This window comes from Canis aureus, chromosome 14, assembly GCF_053574225.1.
Source record: "Canis aureus isolate CA01 chromosome 14, VMU_Caureus_v.1.0, whole genome shotgun sequence".
NCBI lineage: Eukaryota > Metazoa > Chordata > Mammalia > Carnivora > Canidae > Canis > Canis aureus.
The window spans coordinates 59139142-59159848 of NC_135624.1; positions in this window are offsets into that span (position 1 = coordinate 59139142).

Below are 20707 nucleotides of genomic sequence, written 5' to 3' on the forward strand. Positions count from 1 at the left end.
GGTTCCATTTTTCTGGAATTTGGTCATTTTCTTCTAATGTCTAGAAGAGGACAAAAAGGTAAAGATATATCGCATATTTCACAATAAAATGAAATACATGGCACTCTAAAATTGTCTGCAAACTTTGCTTGGCATGAATATTGGACATTGAAGAGCAAAACTTTCCTTCAATTTCTCAAATAGACTTTCATGATGGTTACATAAAGGTGTAATATTCAGGTTAGGGATGTTTTATAAATAATACGAAGGACAAACTGGGTAACATCAATTTTAAGATCTCAATCTATTTGATATCATCTATATGAAAAAGTATTAATATCTTACTTACGATTTTCTTTTTCTAATATTTTGAAATAATTTTATTTTGCTTAAAATTGTTCAATTAATTAAATTAATAAAATAATTTATTTTATGACATTGCTTATATTTATAGCAATTAATATGTATTTTTAGGAATTCTTTTGAATCAAGAAAAACAACTTTAAAATTAAAAAAAATATATAATCTTTCTTATAAAACAAAACATATTCTTATCATACCACAGTGATAATACTCCACGGCATTTACCCAAAGGAGCTGAAGACTTATGTCTACACACAAAAAAGTACACAAATGTACATTGAGCCTGAGTGGCTTGGTTGGTTGAGCATGTGACTCTCGATTTCAGCTCAGGTCTTGATCTCAGTGTCATAAATTCAAGCCTGCATCAGCCTACACCTCGGGCATGGAGCCTACTTTAAAGAAAAGTGTACACATGAATCTTCATAGTAGCCTTATTCATAATTGCCCAAATCTGGAAGTAACCAATATATATTTCAGGAGATAAATGCATAAAAAACAGAGGTACATGGTTTCAGATAGTGGAATATTACTCGGTGCTAAAAAAAAAAAAAAAAAAAAAAAAGAGAAAGTTATCAAGCCATGAAAAGACATAGCGAAAACTTAAATGCCTATTATTTTCCTGAAAGGAAAATACAATATGATTCCAATTAGATGACATTCTGGAAAAGGCAACTGTGGAAACAGTAAGTAAATCAGTGGTTGCCAGGGCTTGGGCAGAGGAAGGGAATGAACCAGTGGAACACTGAGGATTTTTAGAACAGTATACATATTCTATATAATATTATAATGATGGGTATGTGTCACTATACATATGTACAAACCCATAGAATATATACAACACCAAGGTGAGCCCTAATCTAAAATACAGACTTTGACAGAATGTGTCAGTATAGGTTCATCAACTGCGTGTACCAAATGTACCACTCAAATGGAAGATGCCAACAGTGGCCTGGGGCTTATGGGAGCTCTGTGCTTTCTACTCAATTTTTCTGTGAATTTAAAACTGCCTTAACAACTAAAGTTTTTCATTGAAAAACACATAATTAAATCTTTATGAATATAATTTTTTTATAATTAATGATATCAATATGAAGTTATTTCCCTATATATTCAGTTAAACATTTTAGCTTTTCAATAAACTTTTTTGAAGTTGAAAATACATATAAAAAGTACATATTATAGTGTATGCCATAGTGAATTTTTATGAGAAACATATCAATAATAAACTTAAAGACTATGTAATATTAGCTTTATTTCTCTAGCATATTCAAGGGTCTCCAGCTTCCCTGCCATTGGGCTCCTCTAGGAAAGAAGTTATATTATGTTTATCTATGAATTCTGTGGGCCTGTATTTACAGGTATTATAAACAATAATTGAAAATGTGAGAGTGAGCAAACACAAAATATGTTAATTATGAAAATCTCTTCTTAAACATAGTTCTAAATAAGCTAGTATTAACTCTTACCTGTTTTTCATACATTTTTATAGTAGAGTATCAGTGGAATAGCAAGGAAAAAGCAGCATATCAAGAAGTATTTTTTAATTTGCATTATTTAAAATTGCCATATGGTAATAATGAAAAACAGAGCAACCTTTATTTGCTGTTATTTTCCTATTTAAATTCTCTATGGGGAATGTACTCTCTTATTGACTAAAATAGGAGTGAGCCATATCCACTGCTCATTACTCCTATGCCCCACTGGAGTGAATGTTATGTAATTATTGCATATTTAATATATTATCATCCCATACGATATATACTTTCGTGTTTTAGTTTCATTGTTGCAACATGATCAGTATAAATTAAAGCTTTCTTCATTACAAATCAACCTCAAGCTATATTGGAAAAAATAAGAAAATTATAGTTAAAAAAAAAGTTAAAAAAAAACAAAATTATAGTTAGCAAACAGAAAGATCAGAGTAAGTTATAAAAGTAGTGATTGTGATATTACAGTTTTTTTGCTAGTCTTTTAGATAGACTTGCTTTCTTCCTTCCTCTCTCTGTCTCTCTGTCTCCCTCCCTCTCATTGTAGTTCAAAATGTTCTTTAGTATAAGCCTGGACATGACCAAAATATACAATGTTCCACCACTTAAAAAAATATCCTTTACAGGGGTTCCTGAGTGGCTCAGTTGGTTAAGTATCTGATTCTTGATTTCGGTTCAGGTCAGGATCTCACGGGTTGTGAGATGGAGCCCCATGTAGGCTAGGCCTCAGCGAGAAGTCTGCTGGAGATTCTCTCTCTTCCTCTCTCTTTGTCCCTCCCCCGACTTGTGCATTCTCTTTCTCTCACTCAAATAAGTAAACCTTTCAAAAACTTTTGCAATATTGGGTTTGAAACCAATAAAAATCAGTGAAATCGTCACCAACAAGCTCATCCTCATATGTTCCATGTACAGCCTTTTGTTTATTTATTTACTTGGTAAACACATGTAATATTTACTATGTTTTATTGTAGGATGTTTAAAGGATTAAATTTGAAGTGTACACTTGACTATGGGACATATTTGTAGGCAATCCAGTTGAAATCATCTTTCATGTGACAATGCTTCTTGTTTTCTATTAACAATGATTTTCTCTTAAGAATTATTTATGGTCCTAATGGCTGAAGTACTATGCATTTAAAAAACTTCCTTGAGTGTCATCACAGTACTTTTAAGCAATCAATTAATTTCATCTTTTATGGACTTTCATTTATGAAATTATGGACTTTCATTTCAAAATTTATGGAATTTCATTTATTATGGACTTATACAGCTCATGGTCATGGTTCTTCACTCTTTCTATGAAGTACCTAAAAGATTCAAGGTGCCATCAGTAAAGTACCTTATTGTAGTGGCTAAGTAGTGAATCAGATATAATTTGGCTTAAACTCTGGTTCTCTCGCTTAACAACTAGTGTTTTGCAAAATTTATCTAATTTCTGTATGCATTAATTTGCAAAATACTGCAAACAAAAAACAAAGTTAAAATGCACTTCAGGATTATTCTGAGAATTAAATAAACTAGCATTTGTAAGGGGCTTATTTTATGTCTGATACACAAGAAGCACTCTATCAATCTTCATTAATATCAGTCATGTACTTTTTATTGATAGCCATTTTGACAATGTGCAAAGAAGAAAGTTTAACAGCTAATTCAAGAGTGCAAAGAAGAAAGGGCTGAAAATGATGCCTGGATGCCTCTGGTTTTTTAGGAGCCATACATAGTGACGTGGCCAAAGGCTGCCATACCCTAATGAATGTCTAAATCCTTCATTTATTCAGATCAAACAAATAGAGTCTTAAGACTTAATATCCTCCCTACAAATTATAGTCAAGGATAACTGTAACAATAAGCCTTACTTTGCCTACAAAGTTCAGTAAGTTATGTTAATCTTCACTTCGATGTTTAATTTATCATCTAGTGACACTTGAAGACAAAAGATTGAAAAAGATTTTCTTCCCTACCTATTGGTTTAGCACAATCTCCTAATTCAGCAATCATTTAAATAAATCAGGTAAAAAAAAAATACTGAGTAAGATGATAGTCCTTTCAACTTCCACTTGTAGTTTTTTTTTTTTTTTTTTTTTTTCCTTACTGTGTTTTTTACTCCATGTTTAAAGCATTTTTTTTAAGTGCTTCCAACCTGGGAGCAGAAATGACAACATGGTGTGTTGGAAGCGATTAATCCCTGTCTGGAGAGCATAGTGAAACATGAGTACCTTCAGTGTCACCCAGGCAAGCATTAATCAGTACCTCAGCACAGCCTGAAGTGACTTTTTGTGATAATAAAAAAGGAATTTTTCCCCAAAATGTATGTCAAAAATGTGTGTTGCAAGTATTTCTCTGGAAAGAAACAGTTTTTGATGAAAGCATTTTCTTTTTAGAGGAATGAAACATTTTCTGATTTGACACACAGCATGTCAGTTCTGGGGTGGTTAGGAAAATATACCACTTATAACTCAAAAAATGAGTGGCAGTTGTAAATTATATCAAAGCCCATTACACAAAGAGAATGTTCTTCAAAGCTAGGTAATACCACATATATACATAAGGGTTATCAAAAACCCATTAAATTCGACCCTTTTAGGTTTTCCAGCTGAGATTAATTTCCCAACATAACATCCCCCTTTTACAGAAAACCTTCCTTTCTCAGAAGCTCTTGTTCTCATGGGACCTTTCCACCATTTCCCTGATAGCCAGGGGCTAACCAGCAATCCTTCACGATCTCGTAAGGCATTTCATTTAAATTTATATTGAGAAATTTATAGTCTTATTAAGTTGTCTTCCCCTGAGATTCATTTTGCCGTGTTTCATTGGCATGTCATTTTAAATAGGTGCCATTTAAAAGCTTGCCCCATATTTTTACGGGCCATACTACAATCAAATGAGGTTAAATCAAAACTTGAATGTTTCCATGTGGATAACCAAAGGAGATATTTTTCCAATACTATGTTTTTGCATTACTTATTCACATGTGCTTCTTAAAGTTTCTGTGATCGATCAATACATGTAAGTCTAAATTTCATAATAAAGATAATGATTACAAATGATTAATGTTTGTGCCCACAGTAAAAAAAAAAAAAAAAACCTAGTCAATGACTTAATAATTTAATATTTTAATAATCTCAATATGGCCTACTTGATCACTGAAACAGTATTTCTTGAACCTGGTAATCAATTGAGGCATTTCTTTCCTCTTTTCCAAAGCCAGATGTTCAGTGGAAATCTGCAGACCCAGCAAAGATCCATAGCTCACCTCAGCTGTAATAATGAGTTTTGAAACTTCCAAATCTACATGTCCCTGAACAAATTATCTTTTCTTTATATTCTGATGAGGAAGATCAAGCCCTTTTTGCAACAATGGAGATTTTGCAAATCTGATGTGTTAGGAGTTTCCCCCTTATGGGAGCTTTTGGAAGCAGTTCAAAAATCATAAATTTACAATGGAGACCCTTAGCAGTCATTCTTAGCAACAAAATGTTCAGAAGACGATGATGATAATGACGGTATTAGTTTGCTAGGGCTGCTGTAACAAAGCACCACAAACTGGGTGGTTTAACACAACAGAAATTTATTGTCTCACAGTTCTGGAAGCTAGAAGTTCAAAATGAAAGTGTCAGCATGGCGAAAATTTCTCCCACAACTCTGAGAAAGAAGCCTTCCTTACCTTTTCCTGGCTTCTGGAGGTGCCCAGCAACAATGGGCGTCCCCGTCCCCTAGCTTCTAGCCACAAAAGCCCAACCCTCTAATTTCTCTTTCCCTTTCTCTTCTCCTCTCCCTCCCTTCCTTGCTCTCTTTCTCTCTCTTTTTGTTTTCACTGAATCTTCCTGGGTTGTCAGGATAATAACATTAGTAAAAGAGGTTATATGTGTAAAGCCAAAACGTAAAAGAAATAGTTGGTGTAGCCGAAAGACATGCTAACATAGACATCGAAGACTAAATAAACTCTGACATCAAGCAACTGTAATGTTGAGTACACCAATTAATCACCTTAGGACTCAGGTTGCTCATTTATAAAATAAAAAGAAAAGGGATTATTCAATTATTGGGTATATGAAGCATGTACACTTCTAGAAGATATATGGAGATGCCAGCAGAAAAGGAATGTTTATTTAAAAATTGCCAGTAAATTGCTAGCAAAGTAACGTGATTAAGCCCATTTAATAAATTTCATATGTATCTCCTTAAGTAATTATCTGTTCTGTTTTTGACCCAGAAAGATATATCAAAATGAAAATGGAAAGATAAAACTCAGTAAGCTGTGGAAAGAGTAGTGATCCCCAAACTAAAAAGTGTCATTTGAAGTGTACATAAATTAAATTTGGAGAATAATTTATTTATTTTAGATATCTTATTATTCCAATCAGTGGTTTTGAATGTCGGTAATCATTTAAGAATGTTCAAGCTCATTTTAAACATAATTTAAAGGTTTGTTTATTTGAATTTTTGAAAAGGAAATCAAAGTTCTCCCAAAGTTATATGGCACCTGTATTCACAAAAATTTTTGAGTGAATGTGAGTGTAAAAGAGTACTCAAAGAACTATGTAGTCCATTAGGGGCATGTATTTATTCAGAGCCTACTACAGATAGCAATCTCTGTTAACCCGTCTCTGTTAGGAGATTTGTATACACTGTTTACCCTTTACCAAAGTTTGATAAGTGGCATGTGATTACTCTCAATACACAGAGAAACAAGAGGTTTAAAGAGCTGAGTACTTAACCCAAACCACATAGCTTAAAAAGGAGGAAAGGGAACTACAAATCTTGGTATATCTGGATCTCAACCTAATGTTCCCTCAACATAAAGGGGCCATGCAGACAACAGCTAAAATGTAGCTGCCTCTGGCCCTCAAGCTATTTGTAATGTTCCTTGTAAAAAATCAAGTAAACAAAGAACTTACTTTCACTTTTCTCCATGGGTTACCATCTTAACTCTTGTCACCATCCTCCTCTACATAAACTGTTGTAATAGGCTACCAGGCAGGTTTTTACTTAATTAACTCTTCTTCTCCAATTCATTTCTTATCGAACAGCCAGAGTGGTTTTTCAAATATATGAATACAATTACTGTATATAGTTCCATTGTTTTAAAATTCTGTAATGACCTGTCAATGCTTTAGAATAAAATCTTATATATGACCCAGGCTTCCCTCTCTAATCTCTTTATAAACATCTTCCTCACATCTCTTAAGCTGCATGAAAATTTTAGAGTTTAGTGTTTTCACATGTGTTATTTTTTTCCATCTGGACAGCTCATTGAAGAATAGCATCTATATACTCCCAGGATTTAGCCTACATGTCATTTGTGCAGGTAAGTTATTCTTTTCCTTTTCAACACTTCTACTTTTAGGTTAATTTTGTGTTTACTATCAATTTCCCTCCCTATATCATAATCCCCTAAATAGGAAAACCATGGATTTTGTCTATTTTATTTATTGCAGTCAGTGGAATAGAGTCAGTGCTCATTCATCAACAAACTTTTGTTGAATGTATACTTAGTGCCAAGCATATTTTAGATTTTGGAATATATTAGTGAAAGAAATAAGCAAAAATTTCTGCATTCATAAAGCTTTCAACACACTGTACAAAAGAAAGATTGTATACAATAAACACAATAAATAGATAAATGTGTGGTATTTTAGAAATTGATGAGCGCTGTGAAAATAGAGAATAAGTTCATGAGTATATGGAAAGGGTTGTAATGTTAAATGTGTGGGTAGGTCAGACCTCATTGAGAAGGAAATGAAGTGCTTAATAAACATTTTTCAAAAGAATGTATGAACCTTAAGAAAAGACAGTTTAACAAATGCCTCACAAAATACACAATAATGTCATGAAAATTTATGGATAAATATATCAATAAGGGATAAACTAGGAATGGATTATAAAGGAAGTGACATAGAGCTATGATTTTTAAAAATATTTTATTTATTTGTGAGAGAGAGAATGTGCATGCGTGTGCAAGACCTGGGATCAGGGAAGGGGTAGAGGAAGACTCAGACTTCCCAGCCAGCAGGAAGCCCTATGTGGGGACTTGGATGCAAGACTGCCTCCCAGGATTCTGGAATTGTGACCTGAGCCGAAGGCAAACATTTAACTGACTGAGCCACCCAGATGCCTTAAAGCTAGGTTTTGAAGATTGTGTAAGCTTGAGAGATTGAGATAAAACATGAATTATTGGGAAAGACTCTCAGTAAAAATAACTGTAATGAGCAAATATGAGAAAGTACACAAATACTTAAGGACTTATATGTTTGGTCTAGGAGTAATTACAAAAAAGAACTCATAATACTTGTCAAAAGGCCATTAATACCTGATTGTTGAAAGCTGAAAGGTTATAAAAAGATAAAAAAAGGACAAAATTTAATATAAGCAGTGAGAATGACTAGGCAATTATTCAGAGGTGTTTGTTTATATGATGTCTTAGTAAGTAATGGGAGGCACTAGTGTCATTTAAGATATTAAATAAATCCCTCACTCTCAAAGAGAAACGATCCAACAAAAAAAGTGATAATAATTTATATCAGTTTAATGGCAATTTACCAAGAAGTAGAATATGTAGGTTTTGGCAGCTATTAGGGTATGTAATATGAAAAACTTAGAAGAGCAAGACATGACTTCTAAGTATTAATTCTTGGTGATTGTAATAAGGCAGATGCCAATTACTAAAGGGTGATGTTACTATAAAGAGTGCACTTGTGGGAAAATGACAAATTCTGATATGATTACTACAAATGTGCTATGTCATTGTATATTTAGTTAATTATCTTCAATATCCTCCACAATCCAATCATAGAACTTTAAAAAAAGATTGTTGATTTATACACTTGTTCATTACCTTCAACTACCATGTCTATGTAACTAAGAGGCTGATGAAATATCTCAGAGCAAAAAATGTAAAAAGAATAAGGAGTTAAAACTCTAAAGAGTGCATACTGGATTAGGAAAAGACTGCTATAATAAGGTTGAAGAGACATCAGAGATGAATAAGAAAAAAGTGGTCTATGAAGTAAAAATCCAGAAGTATGGAGACTATTAAAGCTGAGGAATAAAACAATGTTAAAAATAAAAGATAATTTAAATACAGAAAAAAACAAGAACTAAAAAATAGTCATTGACAATTTGGAGATAATAAGGACATTTATTATTTTGAGAGGAATGTTTGTTGAAATATGGAATGGGATGGTAAGAACAGTCTTTCAAGATGTAGTAAGGACTGTGCTAATATTTGAGGAGAAAATAGAAATAAAGACTACAGACTGTCCTGTCAATAAGGACAAGAGATAATAAGTAGTTCATAGCAGGTAGTTGAATTCAGAGAAATTATTTTTAATTTAGTTTAGGGGAGAAATGGAGATGGTTATCTTTATGGAGGCAGAGAAAGTAAAGAACAGAAAGAGAAAAGAGAAAAACATTCTAGAGAAGAAAGGAAATAATGGAAACATGATATAAAGTGAAAGGAATACCTTTAAGAGCAGGGAGGATACATCTGAGAGCAAAAGAAGACAAAAAGAGGATATTGGAACAGAAGTTTGTTGTTCATTTGTTTATTTATTAAGAATGAAAGAGAAGCTTAAAGGTGAAACATAGATGAGATATTATGATAGAATGTCAAGATGATATTAGAGAGAATTGGGTAAAAACGGGCATAGCCAGGAATAAGAGTCCTGAAGATCAGATGACACACCAGAGATCCAGGGCAGCGATCAAGAGTCAGAAAGGTATTGAATCATAGCAATGATCAGAGGACAATATAGGCAGATCTTGAACACTAAACAGGTTCGACAAGAGTTGACAAAGACCTATACTAGGAAGTAATGTTCATGGCATTTTCTAGTTAATGGAAAACTAGAAGGTAGACTGCTGCTTTACTTTTAGTGCTCTATATTACTAGTCTTCTTGTTTGTTTTTAAATTTTGCCTCAGGATCATAAAACTTAGATATCATCACTTATTTAGGTAATATTTATGTATCAACATTGGGTACTTCTCCATAAATCAAAAGTCTCTCATGAAATAGGAAAGCCTTTGAAAATTAATATATTAATTGAAACACATTATACTCTATTACCATTCCCTTAAAAAGGATTTTGAGCTATAATTGGGCAGGCGCCAAGCTCTGTTAAGAGGGCTTATTTTTATTTATTTTTTTTATTTTTAAATTTTATTTATTTTCGTTGTTTCAAATTCTTTAAAAAAAAAAAAAGATTTCATTTATTTATTCATGAGAGACACAGAGAGAGAGGCAGAGGAAGAAGCAGTTTCCCCTGCATGGAGGGAGGACCCTCAGGTTATGAATCACAACCTGAGCCAAAGGCAGAAGCTCAACCACTGAGCCCCCCCGGGGTTCCCAAATTCTTATTTAAATTCTAGTTAGTTAACATATACTGCAGTATTAGTTTCAGGCACAAGATAAGCAGGTCAAAGAGAAACATTATTTATTATTTAGTTAGTTAGTTAGTTAGTTATTTCTATATTGAATTGTTCAGTGTTTTAAAAACTAACATATGCTTTCCTTACCAAATACCCTAGTCTCCTGAAAGAGCTAATATAATTTTGAAAAAAAAATACACGATGCATCCAAAGAGTATGGTCTTGTGGAATGTTGTAGCAATAACTGGCATCTTGACAATCAAGGCAGAGAACACAGACAGTAGTACTTTCTAATGTCTGACCATTATCAAAAGACCATTACAGAAGCTAGCATGGAAATGTAGCACCAACTTATTGATGGTAACCTCTTGGAGAAGGCTAACCGTGAGGTCTTGGTATCTCTAGCAAAGAGACGACAAAAAGTGATAGAATCGTGGAGTTGGTCCACTGATGGGCTGAAATGTTGAAGTTTAATAGCAGGGAGAAGTTTTAGGCCTAAAAGGAGTATTTGAGAAAAATAGACAAGATAGAAATTGGAAGTAGGTCAAAATTGAAGGTTTCCAGAATGAACGATCTTGGTGGTAGAGCACCTCTCACCTCTTGGATATGATATATTACAATGTAATCATTCATTTTATCATGCAACAAACTTATGTTCACTCCTACTGTTAAATACCAGACATTCTTCTGTATGCAGGATACAGACCATATACATAAGGAAAAGTCCTGTACTCAGGCCAGTTAAATTCTAACGTGGAAAGATAGATAATTAGAGAGAAATAATTGGGCATAGAAATCAGATAATGATAGAATAGGTACTATGGAGAAAAATACTGCAGACTCAGGGTGAAGGCGTCAGAGTGGAGTTGGGGGGGTGCTATTTTGTTTTGGGCTAACAGAAGAAGGCCTTGCTGATGTGGGGATAATAGGAGAAACCTGAAGAAAATAAAAAGTGAACTGTTTTGAGAACAGAATGTTTCAGAGAGAGAGAGGAATGCAAAAGCCTGAGGCAGGAGCTCAGGTACGTTCTAACACCCAGAGGAGAGGAAGCTCTAGGAATGGAGGATGGAGAGAAGTTCAGGTTGGAAGAAGCCTTGCCAGTCAATTAAGACTAGTACATCTGCACTGGGTAGACTTTCTTCACATTGGAGAGTTTTGAGAAGATGGTTGAAATACTGTGACTTTCACTTTATCACTGTTGTTTTATACAAGAGTGTGAGAAGAACCAGCTAGAAGGCAACTGTTATGATCTAGATGAAAGGTGACAGTGTTTTGCACCACGGTGGGTATGTGAGAAGTCAGACATAATTTAAAACTTGAGCTAGAAAGATTTTCTGAAGGATTTTATGTGAGGCTTGAGAGAAAGAGTAGTTCAGGATAACTACAAGGTTTTGTAGTGAGCATTTGAAGGAAAGCAATATCCATATACTGAGTCATTCAAAATTAAAACTCTAATCCCTGATTTAATTTTGAAGGTTCCTTGTGGATTAGTAACTTTCATATTTAATTACTATCATTTGAGTTAAATTTCAGGAGGGAGTAGGGATAAATAAGCATTTTCAGGCCTCCCTGCTTAATGATAGCTCCAATAATACATTTTCTACTTACTGTCTACCTGGGATGTGTGTGAAACTTGTTTGGATTATTAAATTAATGCAAACCACAGAATTAATGATGCAAGTTTCCAAGAAACAAGTTTATATTGGGTTTTATTCAAGTTATTTAGTTATCCCTATCTAATATGTCTTATGACCATGTTTCAAGTCATTTTTTCAAGTTATCTTTCCAAAATGTATCTCCCAGTTCTATTTTGTGTACATTTGCCCCTCTAAGTTACAGTGGGGGGCAGGCAGAGGAGAGTAGAAGAGGAGAGAATAAGTCAATAAATAAGACTTTAAAGAAGGATGAAGGACACACCTTTTGCATAGACTTTTAAGTGTACATTTAATGGAAGCTCTTATTTGGTATCTGACCTCCTATTGATAGGGCTACTTTTATATGAGATAAAAGAATATAAGAAAACTGCAGTTCAAACTATGTGTCTTGCAATGATGGATGACTATGTGTGCTCCAGTACTTCGGGGATGGATTAAGCTATTGAAAAAGCACTCAACATTGGCTAAAGAACAGTAATGTATGTGAAATTCTACAGTTAATGCATCATTAAATAATTTGCTACAACTGATTTATAGGCACAATATAGTACACTGTGTCAAGCGGTGCAATATAATAAATGGTATCAAAAAATATACTCCCCCAACTTTTGTTATAATCAGTCTTTTGAGTTTAGTTTAGCACTTATCTGAGTACTGAAGGCATCCTATTTTCCCCTTGATAATATCCACAGTTTAATGGCTTTTGGCTATTGGCCTACATTTGCTGAATCTGAGAGTCTCAAGGAAATTAGCTGATTTACAACAAAGGACTAAGAAAAATGTCCAGTCTGCTGATGGCAATAGCAACTGGTAGACTTTTCCTAGTTAGAGTCCTAAGAAAGGAATCTAACTATTATTGTGGAAGCTAAAAATCTAAGGAAAATGACCTTTAACTTGTAAGTTTTTACTGGTTACCTCACATTCGCTTTTGCCACCATAACAAACCACCCAAATCATTGTGGCTTACTTAACTCAAGATTCTGTGGATTAGTAATTTGTGTTGTGCGCTGGTGAGCCATCTCTGCTCACCCAGGGGCCTCCACTTCTGCATGTTAGATGACTGTTGGCTGGGGAAAATGGGGCTGGTGAATGGGAAAAAGTAGTTGCTGAGCCGTATGTTTCTCATCATCAGCAAGTTAGCCAGGGTTGTTTGCAAGAAGATGGTTATAGTGCTTCCAAGAGCAGCAAGCACACACAAACTTCATGAACCAGGCCTTTCAGGTCTAGTTTGTTTGTTTGTTTGTTTGTTTGTTTGTTTGTTTGTTTTTCATGGTTATTAAATATGGCCTTATTGAGAGTAAGTCACTCAGAGGTACAGGTTATAGGGAGAGTTTTTGAGTTGGTTAGAGCAGTCATAACAAAGTACCACAGACTAGGTGGCCGAAACAACAGAAGTACATTTCTTCCTAGTTCTGGAGTCTAGAAATCTAAGATCAAGGTGTCAGCAAAGTTGGTTTCTTCTGACATCTCTCCTTGACTAAATAGAGGGCCATCTTCTTTCATTGTCTTCCCATGATATTCCCTCTGTGTGTGTCTGTGTCCTAATCTCCTCTTTTAAGGCCACCAGTTAGCTTAGGACCTGCCCATATGAACTTATTTTACTTTAATTACCTACTTATAGGCCTTTTCTCAAATACATCCACATCCTAAGGTACTAGGAGTTAAGACTTCAACATATGAATTTTGGGGAGACATAATTCAGCCATAACAGGGAGAAAGAATCTGTGGCAATTTTTTTCCACCTTAACTTTCATCCCTCACTAATTGACCTAGGATAATATTTTTGAGTACCAGGCAACTGCTTCTGAGGATCTCTAGTTTCTTACCTGAAAATCTCTTTTTAATAACAGAATATTTCTAATAATTAGAGATCAAATGTTAGGTTAAGGCATGGACTCTTAATCTAGGCAAGACTAATATTTTGACCAAATAATTCTTTGTTGTCCTGTATGATGTAAAATGTTTACCAGCACCCCTGACCTCTATTTCCTAGAGGCCAATAGCACCCTTTCATCAGTCATCAGAAAAAAATATCTCCAGATATTGACAGTTATTCCCCGGGAAATAAAAATTTCCCACAGTTGAAATTACTGGGATAAATTCTAAGCAGGAGAAAAGTTTCAGTTAATTCAGTTGACATTTACGTTAATATGAAGAAATAAGGCACGAACTTGTAGCATCTGCTACTGTATTTTTTTCTGAAAATAAATTGATTTATCAGATTTTGTATTTTCTATGTTTAAAAACAGATGAGACTGAGAATATACCCATTTTGAACCAGACAGAACACAGTTGCTAAGATATAGGATAGAGTGCACAGTGAAATTGCCTTAGAGCACTGAGCACGAGACAAAGATCAGCTTCAATCTTTTAAGATTTTTAGTTTTTACATAGTCAGGAAAAGAAGAACAAAATTGTTGATGAAACATTAAAATATGAAAACATTTTTAAAATAAGTAAGTGAAAACATAAAAAACACCACTTTTGCCAATAAATATAAATGAGTTAGCCTTCTCAGCAAAAAGAACATACTTTTGTTTAATATAAGAAATAAAATCTAATGATATGAGGCTCAAAATAGCACATCTACATCTATATTTCATAGAAGCTGAGCAAAATATATTATCTAAATACAAACAAAAATGGAGGAGACAATACTAATAGTCACAATAGATTTAAAAATAAAAATCATTTGATTATGCAACAAAGTGATTTAATATAAAAATGCATATTAATATTAAAAAGATTTATATAGACCCTTATATGTAAATTAACACATAGGTATATTCAAATAAGTCAATATAGGTATATTCAAATAAGTCAATATAGAATAGATCAAAATTTCATTTTACTTTGAGCTATTCTTATATCACTAGAAATTAATGACAGATAAATCAAAATGTATTAAGTACATGATATTTGGATAATGTAAATAATATAATTTAATTGTGTTTGTATGCATTTGAGATTTGGTTATAGACACCTAAAATTTATATAAAAATTTATTTCCTAAAATTAATGTGCATTTTCTAATGTCTATAAAATAGTGCAGATGTATCCTATAACTGATAAAAATGATACAGGATTTAGTCTCTGGTCATAGTTTAATAGATTTAGAAACTCACTACTAAAGAGTTTTAAAATATTAAAAGAATTAAATTAAGTTAAAAATAAATTAAAAAACCCTCCCATTTAGTGTGTAGTATCATGGTCTTGAAGACTAGATGAGAAACAAAAATAGTGCTATAGTAGCTCTGAAGGCAATAATAAACCAGGAAAATAAAATAAAATTTTGGAGAAAATCTTCCTTTGTGTTCAACTGTCAAAATGTTTGTGAATCTTTCCTTGACACCTTTTTGCCTTTTTATGTCTATTTGACTATAACTTCATGAAATTTTTTATCTTTTGTATTCTGTTTGTGATGGCAAAATATTTCAAAATACTAACAACAGTATTATCCTCTGTTCTTGTATTCACCAAATGCCTTCATTTGGATACTAAAGATTTCTCAACCCAATTTCCCAGTACAAATAGCTAGCCATGAGTTATTTACTGCTTTGTGAGGAAAAGATAATTGTGAAGCAGGGAAAAAAGGGAAAGAAGTTCTTGATAATCAACATTTAAAGAATATGCACTTAAGTATTGGACTAAAAATTTGTATGCATCCTTGATCAGCATTTCTTTTCTCTCTGTTCAGACTTCATTGACAACAGGACGGAAAGAAAGCAAGGACCACAGGACAGAAGCACAAGACTGCTCATAAGCAAATGCAGTCTTTGCTGGCGCCCAAGGATGCCTTGAAACTAGAGTCCACCCACCCCTCACTGTCTTTCTCCATTAAGAATCAACATTCAACAGCAGCCAACACGATGCTTCGTCATTTGCATTTTAGGTGTCACATTTTGGGTAGGTAATCCAAGACATTTGAAATCACCTAGGAATTAAGGATTGAGACCTATACACCTAGAGAGATTTTGTTAACTTGGAAAGGCTCCTGCATGTAAGATTGACTAAAAGAAAGACAGCCAGAAAAGACAATGGAACTCACTTCTGCTATTCTGTAAGTTAGTCCCTGCTCTTTGTGAAGTTCCCTTTGGTTTACTTGTATATTAGAATACCTTTTTTTTTTTTCTAAGTCAGACATCTTGAATCAGATTTGGCTAGAAGGACATCTCATTGAGTTCATAAATGTATGTTATGTATCTGCAGACTTAGTATTTTATAATTAGAACTATAATATGTAGACTAAGTTGCAAGTTAATCAAAGCTAGTATCTAATTGTGGAAGTAAGAATAATGCAAATTCTTGGCCCAGGAATGGATCAGACTACTTCATCACAGGTATATAATAAGGGATGGTGCATAAATCACCAGCTCTGGCACCACCACGGAAATCTACTGTGAGGCTGAAAGGAATTGAAAAAAAAAAGGTTCCTAGAACACCATCTGACACATACTTATGAGTTACTACTACTATTATCAAATCTAATGCCAGTAAAGTAATACATTTCAAATGGAATATTAAATATCAACTAATAAGGCTAGTACAGAAAAACAAAATAATAGTGGCATGATTATGCAAGTCAAAAATCACTAGTGAAAAAGCAGAAAAAAAATGAAGTAATTTCTCTTCTAGGTAGTAGTCTGCACTGAGGTTGAAATGTACCACATAATTCCAGTGGATATGTAGGGGCACGCAAAGCCATCCTCAACTTCTATAGACATGAGGTGTGCCCCTCTGTCTTTACCACTGGGAAGAAGACTGTCAGAATGAAGCCCTTACCACTTGTTAAGGGAGAATTTGGGGGAAAATCTCCCCATCTGGATAGAACTTCTTTCAGAAAATAAACATTAGTTTAAGGCAAATGTGTGACATGCTCATTTAAGTCTTCACTTCCTTTTTTAAGTCACCCTCTTAAAATTTAGCCCCTTTCTCCTCCATGTTTGCAGAAATTAAGAACTTCGTGTTTACAGCACCTTAGTTTTTAGACTTCAGGTAACTTTTAAAAAATATTTTATTTATTTATTTGTTTGTTTATTTACTTATGAAAGAGAGAGAGAGAGCCCAATTGGGGCAGAGGGCAGAGGGCAAGGAGGAGAGACAATCTAAAGCAGACTCTGCATTGATCGCAGAGTCTCATGTGGGGCTCGATCTCACAACCCTGAGATCATAACGTGAACCAAAACCAAGAGTCAAGTGCTTAACTGAGCCACCCAGGTGCTCCTTTGAAAACTCTTTATTTTATAAAATATACTAATGTCCTGATATAGAGAATACTTAAAATTTGCACAAAGAAAACTTCAAAATTTGGAAAGCATATGAACAGAGAGAACATATTAAAATGACTAGGATCATATCCTGTATCATACCATTATTCATAACTGAAGAAATAAAAATTTAAATAATAAAAGATAGCACTTTTCCTCTCTCAAACTGGCAAAAGTACTGGTTAAAAGAACCATAATACAGCTTAGAATTTATGGGGGAGGGGGGAGGAGCAAGATGGCAGAAGAGTAGGGTCCCCAAATCACCTGTCTCCACCAAATTACCTAGAAAACCTTCCAATCATCCTGAAAATCTATGAATTCGGACTGAGATTCAAAGAGAGACCAGCTGGAATGCTACAGTGAGAGGAGTTCGCGCATCTATCAAGGTAGGAAGACGGGGAAAAAGAAGTAAAGAAACAAAGGCCTCCAAGGGGGAGGGGCCCGCGAGGAGCCGGGCTGAGGCCGGGGCGAGTGACCCCAGGACAGGAGAGCCCCGACCCGGAGGAGCAGGAGCTGCACCGACCTTCCCGGGGGAAAGGGGCTGCAGGGAGGTGGAGCAGGACCCGGGAGGGCGGGGATGCCCTCGGGCTCCCTGGGACAGTAACAGCAACTGCGCCCCGGGACAGTGCGCCGAGCTCCCTAAGGGCTGCAGCGCGCACGGCGGGACCCGGAGCAGCTCAGGGGCTCGGGCGGCGGCCCCGGGAGCAGCTCGGAGGGGCTCGGGCAGAGGAAGAGGCTCCGTGCAGAGGGGCCTGCGTGGTTCCAGGAGCAGCTCGGAGGGGCTCGGGCGGCGGCTCCGCGGAGGGGGCTGCGCGGCCCGGGAGCGCGAATCCACCAGCGCAGGCTCCGGAGCACAGGGCGCCGGGACACAGCCCAGGATCCCGCCTCCCCCGGGACAGGCAGAGGCCGGGAGGGCCCAGGACAGCGAGGACGCTCCTGCCCCAGCTGAGCAGATCAGCGGCCCCGCCCGGAGCCTCCAGGCCCTGCAGACGGAGTTCCTGCCGGAGCTGAATCCAGGTTTCCAGAGCTGCCCCGCCACTGGGGCTGTTCCTCCTGCGGCCTCACGGGGTAAACAACCCCCACTGAGCCCTGCACCAGGCAGGGGCACAGCAGCTCCCCCAACTGCTAACACCTGAAAATCAGCACAGCAGGCCCCTCCCCCAGAAGACCAGATAGACGGACAACTTCCAGGAGAAGCCAAGGGACTTAAAGTACACAGAATCAGAAGATACTCCCCGGTGGTTCTTTTTGTTTTGTTTTGTTTTGTTTTGCTTTTTGATTTGTTTCCTTCCCCCACCCCCTTTTTTTTCTCCTTTCTTTTTCTTTCCCTTTTTCTTCTCTCTTTTTTTTTCTTTTTTCGTTTTTTTTTCTTCCCTTTTTTTTCTCTTTCTCTTTTCTTTCCTTCTTTCTTTCCTCTCTTTTTCTCTTATTCCCAATACAACTTGCTTTTGGCCACTCCGCACTGAGCAAAATGACTAGAAGGAAAACCTCACCTCAAAAGAAAGAATCAGAAACAGTCCTCTCTCCCACAGAGTTACTAAATCTGGATTACAATTCAATGTCAGAAAGCCAATTCAGAAGCACTATTATACAGCTACTGGTGGCTCTAGAAAAAAGTATAAAGGACTCAAGAGACTTCATGACTGCAGAATTTAGAGCTAATCAGGCAGAAATTAAAAATCAATTGAATGAGATGCAATCCAAACTAGAAGTCCTAACGACGAGGGTTAACGAGGTGGAAGAACGAGTGAGTGACCTAGAAGACAAGTTGATAGCAAAGAGGGAAACTGAGGAAAAAAGAGATAAACAATTAAAAGACCATGAGGATAGATTAAGGGAAATAAACGACAGCCTGAGAAAGAAAAACCTACGTTTAATTGGGGTTCCCGAGGGCGCCGAAAGGGACAGAGGGCCAGAATATGTATTTGAACAAATTCTAGCTGAAAACTTTCCTAACCTGGGAAGGGAAACAGGCATTCAGATCCAGGAAATAGAGAGATCCCCCCCTAAAATCAATAAAAACCGTTCAACACCTCGACATTTAATAGTGAAGCTTGCAAATTCCAAAGATAAAGAGAAGATCCTTAAAGCAGCAAGAGACAAGAAATCCCTGACTTTTATGGGGAGGAGTATTAGGGTAACAGCAGACCTCTCCACAGAGACCTAGCAGGCCAGAAAGGGCTGGCAGGATATATTCAGGGTCCTAAATGAGAAGAACATGCAACCAAGAATACTTTATCCAGCAAGGCTCTCACTCAAAATGGAAGGAGAGATAAAGAGCTTCCAAGACAGGCAGGAACTGAAAGAATATGTGACCTCCAAACCAGCTCTGCAAGAAATTTTAAGGGGGACTCTTAAAATTCCCCTTTAAGAAGAAGTTCAGTGGAACAGTCCACAAAAACAAGGACTGAATAGATATCATGACACTAAACTCATATCTCTCAATAGTAACTCTGAATGTGAACGGGCTTAATGACCCCATCAAAAGGCGCAGGGTTTCAGACTGGATAAAAAAGCAGGACCCATCTATTTGCTGTCTACAAGAGACTCATTTTAGACAGAAGGACACCTACAGCCTGAAAATAAAAGGTTGGAGAACCATTTACCATTCGAATGGTCCTCAAAAGAAAGCAGGGGTAGCCATCCTTATATCAGATAAACTAAAATTTACCCCAAAGACTGTAGTGAGAGATGAAGAGGGACACTATATCATACTTAAAGGATCTAATCAACAAGAGGACTTAACAATCCTCAATATATATGCCCCGAATGTGGGAGCTGCCAAATATATCAATCAATTATTAACCAAAGTGAAGAAATACTTAGATAATAATACACTTATACTTGGTGACTTCAATCTAGCTCTTTCTATACTCGATAGGTCTTCTAAGCACAACATCTCCAAAGAAACGAGAGCTTTAAATGATACACTGGACCAGATGGATTTCACAGATATCTACAGAACTTTACATCCAAACTCAACTGAATACACATTCTTCTCAAGCGCACATGGAACTTTCTCCAGAATAGACCACATATTGGGTCACAAATCAGGTCTGAACCGATACCAAAAGATTGGGATTGTCCCCTGCATATTCTCAGACCATAATGCCTTGAAATTAGAACTAAATCACAACAAGAAGTTTGGAAGGACCTCAAACACGTGGAGGTTAAGGACCATCCTGCTAAAAGATAAAAGGGTCAACCAGGAAATTAAGGAAGAATTAAAAAGATTCATGGAAACTAATGAGAATGAAGATACAACCGTTCAAAATCTTTGGGATGCAGCAAAAGCAGTCCTAAGGGGGAAATACATCGCAATACAAGCATCCATTCAAAAACTGGAAAGAACTCAAATACAAAAGCTAACCTTACACATAAAGGAGCTAGAGAAAAAACAGCAAATAGATCCTACACCCAAGAGAAGAAGGGAGTTAATAAAGATTCGAGCAGAACTCAACGAAATCGAGACCAGAAGAACTGTGGAACAGATCAACAAAACCAGGAGTTGGTTCTTTGAAAGAATTAACAAGATAGATAAACCATTAGCCAGCCTTATTAAAAAGAAGAGAGAGAAGACTCAAATT